Here is a 24,645-nt window from a genome sequence, read left to right as displayed (position 1 = left end):
TGGGGGAACTGCCTGGTCACTGGATCCCGTTTTGGGGGCGATTTCCTGGGGGTACAAGGCATCATCATCGGCCCAGGCCAAGAATAAGCTGAAGAATCTGTGCCTGGGTCCCTGGGAGAGAGCACGGTAAGGAAGAGAGTTTCGTGCCTATGTTTGGCCATGCACTCTGCATGCTGGTGATACCTGCAGGTGCTTGCATAGAACGTAACTTTAAGCACGTGGATCAGGTACATGGATGTATAAGCGTGCACGTGGCCATGGGGATGGAGCTGCTGCAGCCCACACTATGTCTGTGAAGCTTAAGAAACAGCATCTTTTCTTCCTGGTAGATGGTTGCCCTGTGGGTTGGAGAGTGAAATGTGAGCTGAGTTTCAGTGAGCCCCATACCCCCAGACCTCTTACGCAGTGGGGATTCTATGTTTGGATGTAATATTATTGAATGTGACTTTTTTATTGGGAATCTGATTTGTTCTGAGCAGTCTCGTTCACTGGCATGCATCTAGCTGGGGACTGCCCCTGCCTCCTTCCCAGCTCAGAGGTCCGGGATGCAACAACCACCACTATTCACCACCACAAAGTTCCTGAACATTATGTAAAAGGTTAGTAACCACAGGTGCATTTGCACTTGTGAGTGAGGCTGCGTAACTGGGAGTGCACATGAATGTACCAATGTTTGAGAGTAAGTGGCTGTGAACATGTTTGTGTCTGTGGGTGAGAACTCACAAGTGCATGTGTGAGTGTGTGTGGGTGAACATAGGTGTGACCACAGTAGGCAGGCATGACTGAGTGTGTTGGTGAGGGCTGCATAAGGGGTGGGGATGCAGCTGGCTTCTCTGTCCTGGCTCCCTCAGCCTCAAAGCACTCCCTTTGCCCAAGAGGTCTGCCTCCTAAAGGGCTCAATTTGCCCTCTCCCTCCCTGCTCCCTTTGTCCCCCCACTTTAAGTGACTGCAATTATGTCTTTCATGAAAAACAGAAGTGGTGTCTAATACTGTAGATCACTTCAAGCGGAAAGCTGCTGCTTAGTTAAGTCAATGATGCCATGTTGATTAAGATGTCACTTGTCATCTACAGGCAGCACAGAGGGGACTTATTCAGCTCCCTAATTCATATGTTGAAGCCCTAAGCCCCAGCACCTCAGAATGTGACCTTATTTAGAGATAGGGTCTTTATAGAGGTAATCGAGTTAAAATGAGGTTACTAGGGTGGGCCATAATCCATTATGACTGATGTTCTTATAAAAAGAGGAAATTAGGATACAGACATACAGAGGGAAGAGGTTGCACTGACATAGAAAGAAAGTGGCCACCTATCCGCAAGCCAAGGAGAGAGTCCTGGAGCGGATCCTTCCTTCGTAACCCTCAGAAAGAACCGTCCTTGTCCACACCTTGATCTTGGACTTCTCATCTTCAGAACTGTGAGAAAATAAATTTCTGTTGTTTAAAACACCAATAGAATGATACATTGTTACAGCAGCCATGGCAAACTAATACAAATATTTAACTAAATCCTGTTTTATCAGTCTTTTCCAGGCATTCCACATTCCATCGCTAATTTGATGCAAATTGCATACATAGTATCTTTTCACTAGGAACAAATTGAGGATGTATCTCTAACAGGATTCTTTTAAAAGCTTGACCACAATACCATGATTAGTAGTAATAATTCTATTCCCTGTGAAGTGATGGCAGGCCCATTTGCAAACCCTGGTGCCCTCTTCCCATCTGGAAGATTTCCTTTCCAAGGTCTCTTTGGTGGGGGGTAATGTGAGTGACTCCCCTTCCTTTGTGGGGACCATGGATCTTGATGTTGCCAGTCTGGCCATACTGCAGACATTAGTAGGGCTCAAGGAGTCTCAGGAGGGGGCGGGGGTTGCTTCCTTACCTGGGGCCTTGGTCCCTGTGGGCATGCACCTGTCCACTCTGGGTGCCAGCACCTTTAGCTACTACTTCCCTGGCTGTGTCCCAGCATGGAGCACCCATGGGAACCAGGCTCTAGGATAGCTGAGGCAGAACCTGGGCAGAGCTGCCGCTGCCATTCCACTCCAGAGTCACCTCCTCAGAGGGGCAGCTGGGGAAGGACCCACCAAGAGGGTCAGCCCAGGGGAATCCTCCCAATTGCTCTCTGAACACTTCCAGATGGACCTTTCTGAGCTTCCTGGCACCTGGGTTGCTTCTAGAAAGCAGCTGGGCCAGGGCTGCCTTGCTCTATTCTGGCCTGCCAGGGTCTGAGCCCTGGAAACCACAGCTATGGGGCCGCAGCCTCTCCAAGTAGAACTAAACATGGCTCCCAGTTTCCCCAGGCTGTGGCTGCATTGTTAAGTAGAGTCCCTGGCAAGTAATTACACCCACGGCAGCTCAGTTGCACCCTAAGCAAATTAGGTGCTGATCCGAAGGTGTAATTAAGCAATAGTGAGTGCAATTTAGTAATTGCCAGTGTCTTTCCTCACTGGTGCAGCAATTCCAGGACAAAAAAGACCTGTTGGAGAACCGTTTCTCTCCACGACCCTCCCTGTTCTAAGTCTAGGCAAAGAGAAACCGCAGAGCCAACTTCTGTTTGATTTCTAAATATTGGGGGAGAACCTTTGGATGTGTCAGGGTGCTAAACATAATTAGCATTCTTTAGGAACAAAATACACAAGCCTGCTATTGTTTCTTTAATTATATGTCTTCTGATATGAAACAATTCCTTGGTGTTGGTGATGTGTTGATTAATTATCCCAAACAGTTTCCTTTGAAAGTTGGGAAATGTTTCCCTTGACCTCCTTCTCCATTTCAAGGAGCCAACCTCTCAAGTTTCCTCAAGATCGTTGTTGTTACCTGTGCTGGAAAGGTGGAGGGAGAAATGGATAGCTTGGGGGTGTGGTGGGGCCAGGCTGGCCTGTGGGCTTCCAGGGGCCTTAAGCCTGGGCGAGCCGGCCTGGTGGGCATTCTAGGCTGACCCCTGGGAGACCGATCTGCCGCTCTTCTGTGGGAGGGACACGTGCAGGTGAGTCGTTGTGGCAGGTGTCTGCAGTCCCTGGACCGATCAGGATGTGCCAGTGACTCGCTGAGCAGTCTCTCCTGACTGTCACCCCTACGGACCTCCCCTTACTTTCCTTCACCCTTGCTTGTGTGTCGAGCCCTCCCAGCAGCCTCTGAGAAACATGCAATAGGCAGCAGTGGGGACAAAGCCCGGGAGCTTTTTGTCAGGTGTGTGTGGATGACACTGTGGGTGATAAGAGGAGGGGAGAAGTTGTCTCAGTGAGCTGTGTGTGCGTGTGTGTGTGCGCGTGTGCATGGGTGCGTGTGTGTGTATATGGATGTGTGCGTATGCGTATATATTGGTGTGTGCGTGTTGGGGAAATGGAGCAAGGCTGGGTAGTTTTTCAGTTGGGGTTACCTTTTAAGTTCTTGGTCTTGGTCTTTGCTCATGAGGATCTAAAGTGCCTTCTTCTGTCCCCTTACTGCCCCGTCACACCATCCTTGCTATTTCAGGGCAGTCTCCAAGCCCTCTGTCTCTAGGAATTCTGCCCAGATTGCCCTACCAGTCCTCTAGGGCCTCTCTCCATACAGAGCCTGCCATTCTTTTGCCCCAGATAAATCCAGTCTCTCCAATGGTTTCTAAGAATGCACGTGGGAGCAGGGCTGGTCCTCGTCCATCTTGGTTGCTCCTCAGTGTCCGGTTTTGGCCAGAGCTGCTCAGGTTTTCCTCCGTTACCTCCTACTGCTCCCACCTCCCTGCTCCCTCCCTCAGCCCTGGCCTTTTCGTGTCTCTTCTTCCCTGTCACTTCTGCCTGTCTCTGTGTGTCTACCTTTCTTGCTTCATTACTATATATATATATTCGAAGTGGCCCACAGGGAATAGAATTAAACTTATATATGAAGTATGAACAAATTATAATGTAAAAATAAAACAGTCAAAAATCAACAGCTCCATCGTCACCTGCACGTGTCCCTCCCACTGAAGAGCGGCAGATCGGTCTCCCAGGGGTCAGCCTAGAATGCCCACCAGGCCCGCTCGCCCCGGGAAACCATACATTAAAAGAGTCAAGATGGGAGGGCGTTGATTTAGAATGTGGATATATTATATGATCCTATTATGGTTTCTGTTAGCTGTGATGGTTATTGAATGTGCTATGTGCTGGGCTCTGAACTTTATGTTTATGATCTTATTTCACCCCTCAATAGTGACCGCAGAGATGGGGACTCTCATGCTCCCCTTTTCTAGATGAGGACGCTGGGCTCAGAGAGGTTCAGAGTCTTGCCCAAGATCACACAGCCAGCACATGACGGAGCAAGCATTTGAGCTGAGATTGTCTGGCCTCAGACAAGCCCATCTGCAGCCTGTACCAAGGAGTAACAGGCTCGGCCTGGGGCTGAGGGAGAGCTCGCTGGGGGCTGCAGCAGTAAGGGGAGGTTTTGGGGAGCAGGTTGATGGGAAGGGTGGAGAGGGAGGTAAGAGGATGGTAACCTTGACCAACCCCGGAAATGTCAGGAGGTAGATGGAGGGTGGGGGTGTGGACATGATGGAAAGCAGGAGGCAAGGCCAGGCAGTAGATATAGGTTCTCAGAAACAGGGAGAGGGAAGAGCAAGCACACCCGGCCAGAGGATCCTCTGAAGGCAGATTCCAACTGGCAGGGTGGCCCAGGCAGCCCTGAAATAGGAAGCAGAGTTCTTTAGCCCCCCTCTGCACGGCAGGGGGAGGCCTCTTCAAGGAAAGGAAAAACAGCCTTGTCTTGGGGCACACCTGGCTGCCCCACCGGGCCCGGCGTAGGGTTTCAGGAGCACTCGATAACACGCCTGGGGCAGTCCCCTGGGGAGGAGGCTGTGTACCCTCTCCGCCCATATCCAGTCCCCTTTACTGGCCGCCCACCAAAAAACTACTTACTGTCCTGAAAGCAAGTGAGTGCACAGTACACCGGTGTGTTGTTGGGGGCACTGGGACGAATGGCTACTGGGTTCCGTGAACGGACTGCTCTGAGGATGGGGGGAGGACAGGGGTGGGGAGTGCTGGTGGGTGGATCCTGGGAAACAGAAGAGAAAGTGTCTGTCTCAATGCGTGAGCTGAAAGGAAGAGTTTACAAGGTAGAAACAGGATCATGTCCCTCCCCGTCTGGGGCGTCAGTCTTGGAAAATCTCTTAGTGAGGTGGATCTTAAAAAGGTAGCTGAAATCAATGACTTGGGCCAGAGGAGAAGTGGCTAGGAGATAGGCTGCCCTTGACTCGGTGAGAAAGGGGTCAGACCCTGGTCATTAAATTATGGTCCGTCTTACAGACCCTCACTCAAGCCAGCCGTTCAGACCTCTGAAGAAGTGGCCGTATGTTGAATCCAGTGTATTTAGTATGAAGAATCCAGTTTCCTACCATGGTTCAAAGTGCACGTCCGCTTATAGTGGCCACTCACTTAGCAGCTGTGCGACCTGGGGCAAGTTTCTTGGCCTCTGTTTCTTCATTCTTAAACGAGGTCAATAATCAGACTGACAGCATGGCAACTCCATGTTGGTGGTGAGTGGAAGTCATGTGACTTGGTCTTAAAGTGTAGGACGACTTTGAAAAAGAAGGCTATGGTGGTCAAGGTAGGCTTCCTGGAGGAGGAGAGGTTCAGACTTTGGTCCTGGCTTGTTCCTGGTCCAGTGTACACAGGTTCAGCATCCTGTGCTTGCGGGCCGGCCTCATAGGAGTGTGCTCTCTGTGACTGGCCTTTGCCATGTGCTCAGGTGTTGGACAGAGGCACCCGGATAGAAGAAGTGAGTGTCCATGGCCAGACTGCTCCAGACCACCTGCAACCCAGCAGAGAAGAGACAGGTAAGACCTAGGGGTTTGCCATCCTGTGGCCCTAGTTGGAAGGCTGCTCTGCTGAGGAGCGGAGAGCCGGGCCCTCCCTGCCCACAGGGACCCGAGCTGCCTACTGTGGGCTTGGTCCTACTGCACAGGGATGGGAAGACCCTCTCCTTGTCTCAGGGATTCCATCTGGTTTTTATATTCATGTGTAGCAGTGATGAATGTTACTGTAAAAACAGAAAAAGGCAGGAGAAACGGACCTCCTCCCGGAACGAACGTTTCATCGCTTCATGTCCGGGCAGCCTGACTGATGGAACTTGACATTCGGGGCTCATTAGTGCGGGAGTTCGCTTACCGTGAGCAGCCTGCTGCTGGGAGGTCACGAAGGAGCTTTAACTTTGCTCTCAGTGAGAGACTGGGCTTCCAGGGAGAAGCTGTCCGGCAGGGCTGACCCCCGCCCTGGGGCTCCCCCTCTCGCTTGGTGGAGGCCCAGCCAGGCTCTGTGTCCCTTTCTCTGGGGAAGTGGTCCTTCCAGGTCCTGGAGACCAGCCAGGGGCCACTCCCCCGCTTCCTTCTGCCTGGTCAAGATCCTAGATTGTCAGCGTTGGAAGAGATCTCAGCTCGTCCTACTCCAACCATGTACATGTGGGGAAGCTGAGGCCCAGGGATAGGAGGGGTTTGCTCAGAGTCACCCGGCATGTCAGGGAAAGTGCGGTCGCAGACAAGAGCCTGGGCTCTGAAGGCAGAAGGACGAGGCTTCGAGCCTTGCGAGCCTTGCGAGCCTTGCGCTGCTCCTCATTGGCTGTGTGGCCCTGGCCAGCAGACGCTCTCTCATCTCACAAGACCACAGGGGGACTGAGAGAACGTACCCAAAGTACCTAGCACTGCACCCGGCACAGATTGAGGGCACAACACACCTAGTTATTGCTAGTTTTCTTCTTGTCATTAAGCCTAACCTCCTGATTTGCAGGGTGGCCTGTTAGTTCATGGCGGGGCCTTTTCTCTGCCTTGATAAAGTGCCCAGCGAAGTCAGACATAGCAGCTCCACTCTGACTTTGTCCTGTGGTCTGGAGCTAAGTGGCAGAGGTCTGGTGGCAGAGCTTCCACAGGAGGGAAAATGCTCCCTGTGGGCAGCAGCATGTGTCATTATTGTCACCGCCCAGCATAGATGGACTCCAGAAGGCCCCAACCCAATGAATGAGCGGTGGAATGTTGGCCTGTCATCTTCTCCAGATCTGGGAACCCTCCGGAGCTCGCCTCTGAGGCAGAAAGAGCGTGAGATTTGGAGCCAGCTGCTCTGCTTTCTTCATCAGCAAAGGGGGTATCTGCTACCGAGCCTCATCCTACCTCCACCTACACATTCCAACTTCCATCGTATTCCTCACAACCCTTTGGACAGGCAGGAGCTGTATTACTACCCCCATTGTGCAGATGAGGAAACTGAGGCCCGGAGAAGGTAAATGACTTGCCCAGGTGATCATCAGCAAAGCCAAGGCTTCAGGCCAAACCCCCGGGCTCCCTGGCCGGTCCTCGTGCGGCTAGAGTCCTTCCATTCAGCAGGCTGAAGAGAGTGTGGATGAAATTAACTAAGTCAGCAGATTCTCAGCCTTTCTTTCACCTGCCTTGGGGATCAGCTGCTTTTTCCTCTGTCAAGGCAGAAGCAGCCCTTTGGGTTGAGAGTGCATTGGGTTTCCACCCCACAGATCTGGGTCAGGCATTAAGCCTGGCTCCTGGAGAAAGGGAAGGGTCCCTAATCACAGGATGGGCAATGTGGACAGGGGGCTGCGACCCCAGGCTGGGGGACCCATTTAGGATGGCTTCCAGGTAAGATGTGCATATTTTCCCCTCCAGGACCTCTCACACAGCCCTGGACAAACAACCCTTACCACCTGGCTGGGTGTCCTGGTGATTAGGATTTAATGAAGTGGCTGCAGATTGCTCAGCAGGCTGGGGGCCGTTGTTTGCGGCCTACAGAATGTACCTCTGCCCTGGTGGGGGCTCTAAGTTTTGTGTTTCTGGCCAATCTGCTTCTTATATATCTATTTGGAACCAGCAAGTGCCTCCAGAACATTTTATTGGGTTCTTTTGAATTAGGAGTTTTAACAACCTGAAGTACAAACATAGAAGCCGTTAGGGAGAGAGAGTAAATGAAGTTGGGGCAGTGTGCAGGAGAGAAAGAAGGAAATCCCAAGCTGAGTTTCGGAATAGAGCTTGAAGATATTACAGACAGCAGGCTGCATCTTCCATGACAGGAGCCCTTCCCCCGAACCCTGCCATGGTTTATAGAACACTTCGTCCACATAATTCTATTGAAAGCACATACTACCCCTAAGAGACAGTGACGGTTTGTTTATTATCTTGATTTTACAGATGGTAAAACTGAATCTCAGAGAGGTGCTGAGACTTGCTCAAGATCACACAGCAGAGAACAGACAGGGCTGGGATCCCAGCCCAAGCCTGGTGTTCTCTTCCTGACACCACAGTATTTCCCCCTGAAGTCTTTGATTTCTATTCTCGAGTTAAGTATTAGCAATGGTGCCAGAGCGGGTGCTGTAGAAGCTCTGGTCCGATCCACAGGGACCCCTTTACCCTCTCAGTGTGACCACTCACCAGCTTCTGTGTATTTTGCTTCCAATGGCTCTTGCCTGCAACCTTCTTTGGAGGCTGCCTTTGAGCTATTGGAGCGATTTGCCCAGGCAGAGGGCTGAAAGTGCCTGAGAGTTAACTGGGGTGGTCCATAGCCAATGATTAACTGGAGCCGGAGTATGAAAGCCCAGCTCCCTCTCCTGGAGGCAAGACAAACTCTGAGGTGTAATTTATACCCGAGTTGCTCATGGGATCAGGCTGGCACCAGGACCTCACCTGGGATGGCACCCTGTCCTGCTTAATCCACTTCCTCCCTCTGGTCTCTCCTAGGAGCGCTTAATAAACCACTTGTAAATAAATTCTCATCTCCAAGTCTGCTTCTGACAGGTGCTGAGCAAGGAAGGGCTTGAGGATCGAGACTGTGAAAAGAGACGGGATCACTCCAGGGGAAAAGAAAAAAAAAAAGGCTCCTGACTTGTAGTGTTTGCCATTTTCCGTGGTGTAGATATTTCTACCATGGCTCATTCCAGCTAATAATGCAACATCACTGAAGGCAGAGATGGGCAGAGATGCACCGCTGGCTCCTGCAAGCCAGCGTGAGCGGGCTCCAGCAGACCACTGCGAGTAAGTTACCTGCGTGTCTCTAACATCTCTATCTCCAGAGCTGGGTTCCAAGGGTCAGATCTTGACTTTTCTGGTGTCCGGGAAGAGTAATGATTCCCTGGATCCATTTGGCAATAGCCCATTGGGTTTGTACTGATAAGCTGAGGACCTAGATTTCATTGTGAAAGTCAATTGTCCCCATGGAGTGGACATCTCCTATCTCCCTGCTCTGGGACATCACAGTGCTCAGCCACCTTCTTCAGTGTTTGATGCTACTGGTCTGGGGTCTGCATAGGGCCCATTCTTGTTCTGATGCCATGATAACCTCCTACACGTGGAGAGCACTTTACAGTTTGCAAAGCATTTTCCACAGCCATCTTCTCGTATATTCCTCCCACCTAGGTTGGTGGTGGGGGTGTGATCACCACCTTACAAACAATAATCCAAGGCTCAGGGAGGTTTACAGGCCCTACTGGTAAATGGCGGCAGAGCAGGACCAAAATCTCACGGGTCCTATGGTCCAGTCAAGTACATTTTTGTCTGTTTTGGGCAGATTGAGCATCATGAATATTAAAATGTGCATCATAAATTGAAAGCCGGGTTAAAATCCACATGCCTGGCTTTATCTATTTAATTTGAAAGTACTAACCTTAAAAGTTCTGTCAACTTATATCCAATTTTTGGTTTTCAGTAGTAGGTGAAAACCAGGAGATTTGGGGGGAAGAGGGGACATGACACTGTTCAGAGGTGATTCAGTCTCTCCCCAGCCTCCCCCAAACCCAAACACCTTTATAGCCCAGGTGACCATGGAGAGGTAGACAGAGGTAATATTTCAATCCAAGGGGGTTCAGGTCAACAGCTTCTTTAGTCAAGATGACAAAGGTATTTATTACAGGAAATCCCTGGCAAGGACGATCTCTGCTTCTCAAAGAGACAGCAATAAAGGCAAGCTTTTGCCCGGAGCAGTGGACTTCTGAGGCTGATCTGCAAGGCTCTGGCTGAGGCAGTATTCACATTCCTGCCGGAGATGGAATCTGCTCTTTTGATTAGGGAGTTGTGAACGGCACACACCCAGGGTCGGGCCAGGAGATTTATACCTGTGACTTCACTTGCGATCCGCAGCCCTCTCAACTCCAGGATGGAACAGCTGCAGTGTTTGACTAGACTTTCAGGAAAGATAGAGCTGCCATCCGCCAGACACACCCACCCACCTGCACATTCACACCCACACTCTTGGTTTTCTTCCAGTGCCGTGCTAACATGTGCATTGCCTGAATGAATGAATGTTCCCCCAAAATATCTGCTGAGGGATCTGTTAAAAAATACAGATTCCCAGGTCCACTTTCAGTCTGATTCAATAGATTGGGAGGGGTATGGTGTTAAGAAACTATAGTTTTAACAAGACCACAGGGAATTCTGATGATTGGATCAATTCAGTAGGTATGGCCCAGTGCCTCTGGAACTACAGTAGTTGTTTGAATCAGCTAGAGGCTCCTTAAGAAGAGTGCTGATCTTTTTATCTGGGCCTGAGAATCTGCATTTCCGACACACTCCCAGGTAATGTGATTGCTGCTGGTGTGGGGACAACACTTTGAGAACCACTGGTGCAGACAGACCTTGGAGCCAGACTTAATCCATCTAAGCCTCAGTTTCATCATCTGTAATGTGGGGTAGCTCAGAATATCTACCTCTTAAAGGTCGTTATAAGGACTAATTGAGTTAATACTTGAAAAGCTCAGCAGTATCTGCTACATGCTAAACAGTGTGACATGTTTGTTAAGTAGATAAAACGCCAGCCTAGATGTTGGGTATATTTTCATTCATGCACTCAGTGAATACTTAGTGATACCTACCCTGTGCTGGAGCCATCTTGGATTAAGTATGGTACCATGCAGTGGAGCGGGAGGCAGACACAGCCCCTTCTTATTCTGTGGTAAAGAGTGGTGGATTTTCTGGTTCTTCCAGCATGTCATTCTTGGGAGCCCATTTATCTCCCCAGACCTTAAAAGCACAATGATGTGATCAATATCAGGACTTGTCCCTACTGTCCTGGCACCCTGGACTTTGCCTTCTCAGCACTCATCCTAATCCTTAACCATGCATCCATTTGCGTGATTTTTTTTGTGGAGGGCATGCCTGTTAGGGGCAGACTCTGTCTCTGGGCTCTTTCCTGCTGGGTCTCCAGCTCATAGTGCAGCGCCTGGCACATTGTAGCTGTTCAGTGAATTTGTTGAATGGGTGGTTGGATGGATGGATGGATGGATGGATGGATAAGTAGATAGGTGGATGGACAGATGGATGGAGCCTGGGTCACTCCAAGCCTCTCCTAGGTGACCACAGCAGTTTCTGGTCAGGCTCTCCCACCTCCATTCTTTGTCCCTTCAATCCATTTTCTCCACGGCAGCTGCACAGATGGTTCTCAAACTGAGGTCTGATCTGCTCACGCATCTGCTTAAAACCTCTTCCATGGCACCTCTTATAATAATTTTCTTCTATGGACCATATGTAGACCAAATTCCATGGCTTTTTAATTAATTCGTGTCTCCATTTACAAATAATCAAAGCCACATGACTGTCAATTGAATTGCTGATTAGGAGGAGATAAGTACTAATAAAGTTTTGGCTTAAAGCAGAGAAACTTAATGTCTTATTGAACTATGCAGATTTACCTTGGGTAAGTGTATGGTTCCTGCCAAGCTTCTAGAATTGCTGAACATAGCTCACAGATACTCATTCCTCAAAAATGCCTACTTAGACAGTCAGGGGGTAGGGATGCCTGATGGGGAAACCACGTGATTATGGAGCAAACGCAAACTTCTTAGCCTGGAGTATAAGGCTCACATACTTGGTCTGATCCTCCTTTTTGAGTTTTGTCTTTTGCTACTTCCCTTTAATTGTCTGGTCATGGGTGTCTCCCTGACCAGGTAGGAGCCACCGTAGGGCCGGAGTCTAGCCCAGTACAGCATGTGCTCAAAAACTGGAATACATGAATAGTATAATATACAATAGATTTACTTTTAAATTGTCTTTCCAGATTATTTTTCTCATACTTATAATTTGAATTTTTCCAATTTAATGCATAGGTAACCTTTATGAAGACTATCATTTCTCTGTCTGGGTGTTCATCTACATAAAATAGGGTACAAAAATGTTACTCACCAGGAGGAGGCCAGGACAGTGGGTGTCTTTGAAGGGAGTGGTTGGAATGTGGTGGATTTCCCCATTTCACAACCTTTTCTGCCCCACCCCCCTCATTGCTGCCCCAGGGGGTGGTATTGACTCCTTACTTCAAGCCAGGGGAGACAGGCTCAAGGGGGACCACTCAGAAAGCTTGACATATGTTTCCTAGAATTGGGGGCCTGGTCATATGAGCATTCCTATAAGACAAGGGGACCTATAGTTGGCTGGTGGGGCAATATGACCCCAACTGTGAACATTTGAGTTAGGGGATCTTTGAAAACCCAGGGGGTGGGGTGCCTTAAGCAGTAGGAGAAGTTCCCAGAAGTTACTTGAAAAAAACCAGAAAAGGCATCATGCCCCTCAAGAAAAAGAGTGAGCTTTGAACAGAGTCAGCAGCCCACGATTACATCTGAACCAGGAAATCCTCTTTTTCCTCTCCTCCAAACCCAGGGACCTCATGGGTAGTTGGGGAGCAGGATGAGGAGATGTTTAAGGCAGAGAAATGGAGAAACAACAGAGTCATCATTGCTCACGGCAGCCTCCCTGGCTAAAGCTGGCCTGAGCTGGGGAGGCCTGCACTTGGTGAGGGTAGACAGCGAGTTAGTATAACCCCGGGCCTGACATTTTAGATACTGTAATGAGACTGTGCGTAGAACTGAAAGTGACCATAAGACCATTTGTTATCTAAGAGTGACCAGAAAAGTGATGGCACCTGACTGAGATTTTTATCCCAGAGCAAGAATTCCCTGCAGAGCTAGTTTAAAGGGACAATGGGCTTGGCCTGGGGGCAGAGGGGAGTGGGGAGAGTTTGGAGAAAGTTGTTCAATATAATGGTTACACAACTACATTTACAGAGACATATGAAAACATATATACATAAATCCACATATATAACACAGATTTGTATCAATATATGTGTATACAATATAGCTATGTGTATAATACATGTATTTATATGTACAAACTACCATTTTTGAGAATCTGTTTCTGCATATGTTCTAAGCCAGGCATTTTTACATGTATTAGCTTTAATCCTCAAATAAGATAAATATTATCACTATTTTATAGATGATAAAACTAAGGATCAAGGATATGATATCTTTTATCCCAAGCTCACATAGCAAGTGGCAGAGCTACAATTCAAACCTAGGTCCCTTCTCTCATCCAGACTATATCTGTGGCTTCCGTGAGCTGGGTCTGTCTCCAGGGGCCAGATCTTATCCATAACTTGTACATATGTCAATTCCTGTGTCTCTATACTGAGATTTTTCCTTCTATGCATGGATAGGTTGCGATTAATTGATGTGCTATTAGCTCAGGCTAAAGGTTCCCCCTCTCCCTTAGCTTAGTCAGGTCTCAGCTGGCTTCTCTAACAACACAAAATCACATGACTAGAGCCCATGGAGAAAATGACAGAGCTATGAAAACTTTGGGTACCAAAATAGTGCCGGGTTAGGGGTGGTGAAGGGCAAGGTGAGCATGGCATAGATTATTTGGTAAAACAGGTCCGTTTGTCCTGGCCGAATTTACGAGGAAGTACATCTCCCTCTGGCCCTCCTTCTGGCCCTCCCTGCAAGCTGCCCACGTGGCCAGGAGGAGTCCTTTATCCTTGGAACAGTCACCTCCTAGAAACCATGAGACCATGCACAGACCGCGTATGGCACTGTTTTAGGTCTCTAAATCTGATTTCCTCAAAGCAGGCTGTAAACCCATGGCACTATGCTGGGGGAGGTGGGGAGACAGCTGGATGCATGGGAGTACGAACTGTATACTTGGTTTAATGCTCTGCTGTTGTCATCTTGACATTCTTTAAGTAAGGTGCGCTGCATTTTCATTTTGCCCTGAAAATTATGTAGCTGATTCTGCTGGGGTCACCTCTGTCTGACATACTCGTGTCTCCTCCACAGTGCCCAGCACCAAAGCAAATTCTGCCTGAACCATGTTGTGTGTGAAATTGCTAAACAAACAGTAACAGGCCTGAGCTGTCGTACATGGTTGGCATGGAATGGCGTGCGCAGGGTGGAGAAGTGCATATGTACTACATAGGAAGGGACTTTGTATGCAGGATTCTGCCCAAAGGCAAAAAAAAAAAAAAAAAATCTGTTAACTGGGATCTCAATCAGGAAGTTACTCTTCTCAACTAGAGGAAAAAGATAAATTACTCCCCTCATTCCTATACCAGAGATGAACCCCAGAAACAAATAACAGAACCAGACATCTGGCCATAAAACCTTGAAAACAGAAGCCATCCCCTTGGGTAATAAGTAATTAGCAGCAGATATTTTACTAAAAGGATTGGAGGGATGCAAAGCTTCCTCAGCAAAGCGATTGACAGAGAACTGGCACTTGCAGTAGACTCTGAACAAGCATATAGGCAATGACAATTAATGTTCTGCAAATCCCGAGGGTCCTACGTACCAGGTGACTGGCCATCTGTATAGTTGGGCTGACCAGAAAAACAGAAATCAGGTCATGTATTTATAACAGAGGGAATATAATACAGGGAATTTGTCACACAGGTGATATGGAGGGAGTTCAGTAAAGTAACTCAGATTAGTCAGCACAATACAGGGAATTTGTCACACAGGTGATATGGAGGGGTCCAAAAGACAGAGTTCAGTAAAGTAACTCAGATCAGTCAGCATAGGAAACCACTCCCACCTGAACTTGGAGAAATAAAGGCAAGCGACGACGTTACTGGAGCCCAGTGTGACCTGGAATCAGGCAGGTCTGCTCGGGGAAGCTGACTCGTGCGCGAGCTGCTGCTGGAGGAGACACCCAGGCAGAGAGCTAGGAGAGGAAACACCCTGGCTTCTTCCCCCAGCCCTCCAGTCTCTCACGAGTGCCTCCCCTGGGCTGAGGCAGGAGTTTGGGAAAGGTAGCCTATTGGGTCACCGCGTCAGTGATAGAAGCAGCTCCATTTCCTTCTTCTGTGAAGTGTCTGTTCAAATCTTTTGCCTGTTCCCTACCCCTCAACTGGATCGTTTATCTTCTTATTGAGTTATAAAAGTTCTTTATATATTCTGGATGCATATTCTTTGTGAAACATATATATTGTGAATCTTTTCTTATAGTCTGTTGCTTGCCTATTCTTTTTCTTAATAGTGTCTTTTGAAGAGCAGAAGTTTTAATTTTGACAAAGTTTTATCTTTTCTTCTAGAAATTTTATAATTTTAGCTTTTATATCCAGGCCTATGATCCATTTTAAACTTATTTTTTTGCATATAGTGTGCTCTAGTTCAAGGTTCATTTTTTTCTATATGAATATCTACTTACTGCAGCACCATTTGTTGAAAAGATTATTCTTCTCCTCATACAATTAACTTGGTGCCTTTGTGAAAATCAATTGACCATTGTGTGTAGGTCTATTTCTGGCCTCCATATGTCTGTGTTTACTCTAATACCACACTGTATTAATTATTGTAGTTTTCTATAGTTTTCTAGTAAGTCTTGAAATCAAGTAATGCAATTCCTCTAACTTTATTTTCCATGTTTAAAATTCTTTTGGCTATTCTAAGTCTTTTGCATTTCCATATAAATTTTAATTATCAGCATGTCAATTTCTACAAACATGCCCATTGAAGTTTTATTGGAATTGTATTGTCTAGATTAATTTACGGTAAATTAACACTTGTGATGATATTGAGCCTTTCAACCTGTGAACATGGTATATTCCTCAATTTATAAAGTTTCTTCTAAAAGTTATTAATTTCTTTCAGCAATGAGCAATGTTTTATAGGTTTCAGTGTAGAGGTCTTACACATATTGAACTTTTATTCTTAAGTAGTCTGTTTATTTTTTATGCTGTTGTAAATTAAATTATTTTTTAAATTTAATTTTTTGTTTCCTATTAATACAATTGATTTTTGTATATTAACTTTGAATTTTGTGATCTGATAAATGTTTATTAGTTTTCATAGTTGTTTCATAGATTTATTAAGATTTTCTACCTAAGCAATAATATTATCTGTAGAGACTATTTTACTTTCTTATGCATTTATTTCTTTATATTGCTTTATTGCACTGGTTAGGATCTCTAGTACAATATTGAACAGGAGTGCTGAGAGACACAGAGAAAATCTTGCTTTTTTTTTCATCTTAAGGAGAAAAGTTTGACTATCTTACCCTTAAGAATGATTATAGCTGTGAGATTTTCATGGATACCATTGATTCATTAGGTTGAGGAATTTCTCCTCTAGTCCTAGTTTACTGGGAATTTTGTAAAATCATAAGTGTGTTTTGAATTTTGTTAAATGCTTTTTCTTGCATCTATGAGATAATTATATAACTTATCTCTTTTATTCTGTTATGTGGTGAATACCAAATTTAAAAAAAAAATCTTTCAATCTTACTCGGTTGTAATGCATTATCCTTTTAAAATAGTTCTGGATTTGATATGTTAATATTTATTCAGAATTTTTATGTCTATGTTCATGAAGGATATTAGTTTATTTTCTATTCTTGTGCTATCTGGTTTTGTTATCAGATAATGTTGGCTTCATAGAATGAGTTGGTAAGTATTCCTTGCTTCTTAATTTTCTGAAAGAGGTTGTGTAAAATTGATATTACTTATTCCTTAAGTGTTGATTAGAATTTATTAATGAAGTCATCTGGGTCTGCAATTTTCTTTAGTAGGTTTTGTTCTTATTGTGAATTCAATTTATTTAATACAGAAACCAAATTTTTTCTTTATTCTTGCATCAGTTCTGATAATTTTTGTCTCTCCAGGAATTTTTCCATTTCATGTAGGTTGTTGAATTTATGGGCATGAGGTTTTACATACAATCCTCTTATTTATTTCCTTATGATCCTTTTAATGTCTGTAGGATCTGTATTGATGTCCCTTCTTTATCTGTCCTGGATATTCATGTTTTTTTCCCTTGTTCAATCTAGATAGAGTTTTATCAGTTTTATTTGTCTTTTCAAGTACTAGCTTTTGATTTCATTGATTTTCCTTATTATTTAAAAAGTTTTTATTTTATTAATGTTTATTCTTATGTTTATTTTTCCTTTCTTCTACTAATTTTGAATTTAATTAGCTTTTCTTTAATTTGGAAGCTTATAGATAATTTATTTGAGACTTTTTCCTTTCTGATATAGGTACTACAGTTATGAATTTCCCTTTAAGTGCTATTTTAGCTGCATAAAACTGATTTTTGATATGTTGTAATTTTACTATCATTCAGTTTAAAATATCTCGTTTTACTTCTTGTAATTTCTTTTTTATCCATGGATTATTAGAAGTGTATTGTTTAATTTCAAATACTTGGGAATTTTCCAGGTATCTTTTTGATTTCTAATTTAACTCTGAGAACATACTCTATATAATTTTCAATCCTTTTACATTTTTTAAAAAATGTTTTATGACCTAACATTTGGTCTCTCTTAGTGAATATTCCATGAACACTTGAAAGGAATATAAATTCTGCAGCTGTTGGGTATAGTGTTCTATAAATATCGATAATTCTAGTTGACTAAGAAAGTTCTTCAGTTATGCTATAAAATTACTGATATTATACTTGTTCTATTAATTAATGAAAGAGGAGTGTTGATGATCTATTCCTCTTTTCCGTTCTGTCAGTTTTTGCTTCGTGTAATTTGAAGCTGTTAATAGGTGCATACGCATGTAATATTGTTATGTCTCATTGAGGAGTTGGCCCCTTTATTGTTATGAAATCTTCTTCTTTATATGTAGCAACATTTCTTTTCCTGAAGTCTAGTTTGATGTTAATATTGCCATTCCAGCTTTCTTATGGTTATTATTGTCATGCTATGTCTTTTCCATGCTTTTAATTTTACTCTCTGTGTCTTTATAGTTAAAGTGTGTTTCTTGAACAGAATATAGTTGGGTCTTGACATTTTTATTTAGTTAGACAGTATCTGCCATTGAATTGGTATGATTATTCCATTTAAATTCAATGTAATAATGATGTGGTTGGATTGAAGCTTGTCATCACGTTTTTTGCTTTTTCTTTGTCTTACTTTTTTGTTCCTTATTTCTGATTTTTCTTGGCTGAGTTGAGTCATTTTTAACATTTTACTGTCTTCTCTATCGGCTTATTAGCTATACCTTGTTCCCCTCACCTCATTTTCTTTTCCTTATGATTGCTCAAGGGTTTATAACATGCGACTTTAACTTAATAAAAAATCTGCTTTCAAACAATATTATATAATTTCAGATAGTGTATAAATCTTATAACTATACTTCTGTCTTCTGTGTTATATTGATATTTATCTTATTTGTACATGTGTTATAAACTCTGCGATATGGTGTCATTCTTTTCTTTTAGTCAATTATCCTTTAAGGATTAAAAATGAGAAAAATTGTTATATATTTATCCACATATTTACCATTTCTGGCACTTTTTATTCCTTTATAGAGATAGATCTGAGTTTATATCTGGTATTAAGTTCTTCTAGTTTGAAAGAATTCTTTCACTTCATGGTTGTAAAGATCTGTTGGCTAGAATATTTTATAGCTTTTTTTGTTTCTTTTTTGGGTGAGGGTTATAAAAATATCTTTATTTTGTCTTCCATTTGAAAAGTGATTTTTGCTAGATATAGATTTTCTTTTTTTATCTATATCTGTCCATCTATTTATCATATACCTATCTTACTTTCAGCACGTAAAAGCTATTATCCTACTGTCTTCTGCATTGCATTTTTCTTAAAAGGAGTCGACAGTCCTTGTTGCTTTGTTCCTCTGTAAGTTTTATTTCTCTGATGTTAAGGTTTTCTCTTTATTTGTTTCCAGCAATTTTATTATGTTGCATCCTGATGTCGTTTTCGTTGTTTCATCTTGCTTGGGATTCATTGGAATTCTCGGATTGGCAAATGGAATGCTTCGTTAAATCTCGAAAAATTTCAGCCATTTTTTTTTCTTTGCAAATTCTTCCAAATTCTGGAATTCTAAGTATATGCATGTCAGACTGCTTAAATGTTGTTCTGCAGGTCACCGAGGCTCTGCTAATATTTTTCAGACCTTTTTTTTTTCTTTTTGTGCATCAGATTAGACGGTTTCTGTGGTCCCCTTCTCAAGATCGCTTTTCTTCTGCTGTGTCTAACCTGCTGTTAAGTTTCTTTATTTATTTACAATTGTTTTACTCATTTCAGTTACTGAAGTTTACTTCAACAATTACCTGAGGGCTGCTCTGCCAAGCCCTGGCTGTCTCGAGTAGGGGAAAAATGACAAAATCTGAAGGTTTTGCGTGGATGACCCTAGCTGACGGCCCAGCCTACCACGCCCAGAACAAGGTGGGAACTGGGGCTTCAGCGACGTCCTTGTGACGTCACCACGTCTGGCCCATTGAAAATGCTTTCTCCCCACTGCAGCAGGAACTAGGCACACTGCGCAAGTGTGAGGCTGGGCCCGAAAGCATCGCGATGTTTGGGGCGGCGCCCTTCCCGAGGGCATCATCTGAGCTAGGCGCTGAAGTCCGGGTGCTGGGGCTAGGAGTGGCCCCAGGAGGTCCGTTCAGAGCGGCTCACTGGCTGGCACTGGCACCGATCTGCTTCCGACTCTCCGAAGTGGGCCGAGCTTGAAGAGAGATGGCGATATCGCTGCTAGACAGGGCGGCTCAGGTAAGAACCCAGCACTCTCAAGGTTGGTCATCGTACTCACTGCGGCCTGCTTTTAAGCTTTTTTTTTTTGCGTGAACTTTTCATTTCCTATATTTCTCATTTTAACAGTTTTATTTTATTCTTTTGATATTCTCTATTTCCTCTTAATTATGTTAATTTAAAAAAAATCCTTAAAACTATAGTGGTTATAAAGTTTTTGTCTGCTGATTCTATCGTCTAGACCATTTGTGGGTCTATTTTTGTTGGCTTATTTTTCTCCTGATTATTGCTATTACTGACGTTTTCTTGCTTCTTTGCTTGCCTAGCAAGATTTGATTGGATACTGGGCATGTGATTCTGTTGTTGAGTGTGTGGATTTTGTTGTCTTTAAAAACTGTTTTGTTCTTCATGCAGTTAATCCACTTGGAGGAATAACTCAGTCATTTCAGGAATTGCTTTTAAACTGGTTGGATGTGACTAGAATAACCTTTAGTTTAGGACTTCTTTAACCCTATTCCTAAAGCATGGGTGTTTTGGAGTCTCTTAGATTCTTTGGATGTTGAAGGAAGTCTCTCCAATCTGGGTAGTTGGTACTTGAACATCTAGTTCTGAGTGAGCTCCAATAGTTTTTATTACCCTGGTAGTTGTTCTTTGCCTGCTTTTGTGGAGTCTCATTCTGTGCATGCACTGCTTGGTATTCAGACAAAAGACTCAAGGGCTCTCCATGGAGATTTCTGGAAACTTTCTCTACGTGAGTCCTTTTCTAGTATTCTACTTCCCCAATTCCAACTACTTTAACCTCAGTGAACCCCATTCTTTTTCTTCTTATCTCAGCAAGTCCACCATACTTCATTTGGGTTCCCCCAGTTTGTGCCACAGTATAAAAAGTGCCCCCCGCCCTGGCAAAAAGTTGGATTTATGGGAGGGCTCATAATTTTAATTTTCTTTCTCAGGGGTCACAGTCCTATACTTCCTGCTTTTCAATAATTTCAGTCCAATTTTCTGATTGTGAAGAGAGGACAAGTGTTTTCATTGTGACCATTGGTGGAAAGTTCCTCTTTATTAAAACATCTGTTTAATATTCCATTGTGTATTGTGCTATAATTTATTTAATCAGTTTCCTATTGATAGACATTTATGTTGTTTCCAATATTTTCCTTTTGTAAACAGTGTTGGGTATAAATCATCATACCTAATTAATTTCATACATGTCTGAGTATAGAATAAATTCATAAAAGTCTCAATCAGTGTCATGTCAACTTTTAATATGTGTGTATTTTTTTTTGTATTTTAAATTTGGTAGACATCTTCACATAGCTTTCAAGGAATTTTCTATTTGCGTTTTCACCAATGATATCAGAGCATGCCTCTTTCCCATGCTTTTGACAACTTTTTGATCTTTACATATTTGGTGGGTAATCTTCATTTCTCTTATGTATCAGGAGGGTAGCTATCTTATATAAAATTAGGAGCCATTAGTAGTTCCTTTTCTGTGAAATGACCATTCACAACTTGCTCTACTAATTGTAGTAAAAAAAATCACACAAAGAAAACAGAAAATAAATATATAAATAAATGAGAGAGTTGGACTGATTCTTTTAAGGTCTCAACATGCTCTAAAAATTTAAAACAAAACACTCTAGTGTAAGTCAAACCAACAACAAAAAAACAACTCAGAAATACAAATGGATTTTGACATTCAGAGCAGAGAGTTAAATCAAGGAGGGTAAAGTATAACAAAGATAAGTGTAAGATTCAGTGTTTGGATTAATCCAGGGCAGTCACCTAATGAGAAACTAAAGAAGTGTGGTTTATTAACATGTGTGAAACAGACCTAGTTGGCTGAAAAGAAGTGTGGTATGATCCTAATGTCTGGGAGGAAATACTGCTCTAATTTCTATCTGTGGGGATAGAAATGCTGTTGTTGGGAAGGGGGAGGATTTCCCTGCTCTGGGCTGGTATAAAAAGGAGTAGAAGGTTGTCCAGAAAAGAGAGATTGTGTTACTGAAGGGACTCAAAACCAGGGTATGTGAGAAGTGATGGAAAAAACTGGGGATGTCTGACAGGTAGAAGGGAAGGCTCAGGGGTGCCATGAATCAAGTCCTCAGTTGAAGGAAGATGCATCCTATGGAAGAGAAAGTGGACAGGTTCTGCCTGTTTCAAAGGAGGAGATCAAAGATAGACCAGTAAAGTAAGCAGGGAGAGAAATTTTAGCTCACTATAAGAAAGGACTTTCCAATTGAACTTTCAAAGATGATAGATGCCTCCCCAGAGAGTGGTGAGTTGTCTGTCATCGAAGCTATTCAAGTATAGGCTACATCTCCTCCATTGGGAATTCAAGCATCTCGAGGATGGTTAGACTAGACGGTCTGCAAGTTCTCTTAAATTCTGATGTTCTATGATTTCACATTTTTTTTACAGATAAAAAAAGTCAGGCTCTAGTAGAATGACTTGCTGGGAATTAAATGACTGAAAAGTGGCAAAGTCATGTCTGGAACCTAGACTTTGAAAGACATTGTGGAGTTTATTTAAATCCATCCCCATCTTTGTAGCCTTGGACAAGCCTAAGCAAGATAACTTTGCAAAGTTATTGATGATGTCCATTATGACAGCATGGACTTACCTGGAACCCAAATTCTGGAGAACTGAGTTCTAATTCTACCATCTTCATTCAGCGAGTCATTTCATCTTTCCCAGTCTTAAGCTCTCTTATATACCAAACATTGATGATCTCCAATTGTACCATCTCTGCTCAACCAGCCCAGAGGAACTTCTTCCTCAAAACTCCTAAGGTTGTACTATCTGTATACTTGATGATTCTCCCATATGTCTGTGCTCTCTGTAGACAAGGACCATGCCTCATGGTTGGTTGCATGCCTGAAGCTTCTGGTGCAGTGCCGGGCATAGAGCAGGTACACCCTAAAAAGCTTCTTGTTTTCTAACATCCGCTTGACTTCAGTTCCTGGGGCCTGTGGAAGCTCCATGAGGAAACGAATGAGATCTCCCTTTATACTCGTTAGGAGGAGATAATAAATCAATAAAGGTATTCAACAAGATAAAAAGCAGATCAGAGCATCTGCTCCGCCCAGGTGGTTGAAATCAGCATGTTTCCTGAGGAAGTTTTGCCCAGTCACCTCAAGAGTGTTCTGCTGTTTTAACTGTTAGAAGGGGCTTAATGATAAAAATATGCCTTGGACACGAGTCTCTGTCAGATATGGAGCTCAGCCAATAGCCCTGTTTTCAGCCCTGACTGTAAGTTGTTGGTGGCTTTGGATACCAGAAATGATGAAATGTGTCAAAATAGGCAAAACTGGACGCTTCTACTCTGACATAGGTAGGTAGAACCATGGCCTCAGGACTTTCTCCGTGGGAAGATGGAACTTATCCCCATGTAATCTTGCTAGTCATGTCAACCTTATCCCGATGTCATCTACTGTGAACCTGAGCACAGAGAAGCTTCAGGGAAAGTGCTGGCCACCTGGAAGGACAAGGCTGGCTGACTTAATTGTTACCTGCAGCTTTCAAGACTGAGTTGGGATGGGGGAAATGGAAGGGCAAGTAGGGGTTGAGTGGGAGGTTGTAGTAGATTGAAAAATTGAACTCAGTTCTTCACTTCTGTATAGGAATATTCTGCATCGACACTCTTGCCGTGGCTTCATGGTAGGCAGGGGAACCTTCCTCCCTTTGACTTTGGGCTTGGCCATGGGACATACTTTGGTCAATGAGATGTGAGAGAGAATTGAATTGCGATTGTGCATTTGGGCTCTCTCTCTGTGCTTCTGCCATTGCTCTGAGAAGCACGTACCCTAGGTAGCCACTGTGCTTTCAGTCTAAGTCCCAGAAGGTGACATGTGGAAGAGAGCAACCCCAGCTGAGTCACAGAGCTGCAAAGAAGAAAAATGAGTATTTTTTTGTAAGTCACTGATATTTTAAGGTTGTTTGTCATGCAGTATTATGTGTCAATAGCTGACTAATACAGAGGTGAAAGCTGATGTGTGTATGAGAGGAGCTATTTTGGTAGAAAGTTCCAGTTCTTTCTCAATATTCCAGCTAGGCCTGATGGCACTCTTCCCACCCTCTGGCCCTTTGGACACTGTATCCTCTGTCCCTCTCCATCAGTGGCCAGGAGGTGCTGGTCTTACAGGAATTCTCTTGGGTCACTTGAATAATAAGGACTAGTGTTTTGGGAGCATTTTAGGGGTGGGATAGTGGGGGGTTAGTTTAAGGAGTCTGAATTTTCTTAGTGTTGTTTAAAGGCTTTTGGAGGTGCTTGTGGAATCACGTGGACCTCAGAGGACACGAAACCTGGACATCCTTCACCTTTCTTTTCTGGGACCTTGCCCTGTTGGAGCCTTCTTTTGGTGTGAACTTAAGCAGATGGAGTCAGAGTAGAGGCTTGCAGGGTAAGGCAGAACCTGAGCACATTGGAGCCAGAATCCTCACTGGAGAATGTTCACCCTCTAGTGACCAGTGGGTCAGTGCCATGTCCTTCACCAGGAGTGCAGCAGTAAACATTACATAGTATTCAGTTGTCTCAAGTAGAGAACTTTCCAGATAACTGAGTGTTTTCGTCAGGTTCCAATTCTTAAAATATACTTTTAGTAGAATTATCTTGAAATATGTCATCCACGTTATTTCCTTATTAACCTACGGAACATAGCTAGTCTTTGGCTTCCAGCTTTGGGGTTCTTAATTGGACATAAATGATTTTTGAGCTTTAACACAGTGAACCCAATGACCACAGGCCTAAATGGCCCTAGACTGCAGAGATGTGGAGATCTTAGGGTCTGATCTTTTAAAAAAAATTTTTAATTGGCTTTATTTTTTTAGAGCAGTTTTAGGTTCACAGCAAAATCGAGTGGCAGATACAGAGATTTCCCACATATCCACGTGTGCCCAGCCTCCCCCGTTATAAACATCCCCACCACAGCCGCTACCAATGACCCCGTCTCGAC

General features: G+C 44.0%; 1 long non-coding RNA gene across 3 annotated transcripts in view; it reads left to right on the top strand.

The window, feature by feature from the left end:
* The first annotated feature begins 18 nt into the window (after nt 1–18).
* LOC107196329 overlaps nt 19–24,645 on the top strand; it is a 30,173-nt gene continuing 5,546 nt past the window's right edge. The window contains exons 1-6 of one of the 3 annotated variants that reach the window (XR_003042851.1): nt 19–599; nt 5,698–5,785; nt 6,995–7,217; nt 8,132–8,971; nt 19,244–19,384; nt 19,463–19,774. This is a non-coding gene — a long non-coding RNA (uncharacterized LOC107196329). Of the gene's footprint in view, nt 600–5,697; nt 5,786–6,994; nt 7,218–8,131; nt 8,972–9,845; nt 11,061–19,243; nt 19,385–19,462; nt 19,775–24,645 lie in introns of those variants that run through there. The other 2 variants (XR_001517727.2, XR_003042852.1) reach the window with 2 other exon arrangements.

The sequence above is a fragment of the Pteropus alecto genome, unplaced genomic scaffold, assembly GCF_000325575.1.
Source record: "Pteropus alecto unplaced genomic scaffold, ASM32557v1 scaffold177, whole genome shotgun sequence".
In the NCBI taxonomy this organism is placed as follows: Eukaryota; Metazoa; Chordata; class Mammalia; order Chiroptera; family Pteropodidae; genus Pteropus; species Pteropus alecto.
Note: the sequence above shows the minus strand (reverse complement) of the source record. Positions and strands in the feature narration are given on the sequence as shown.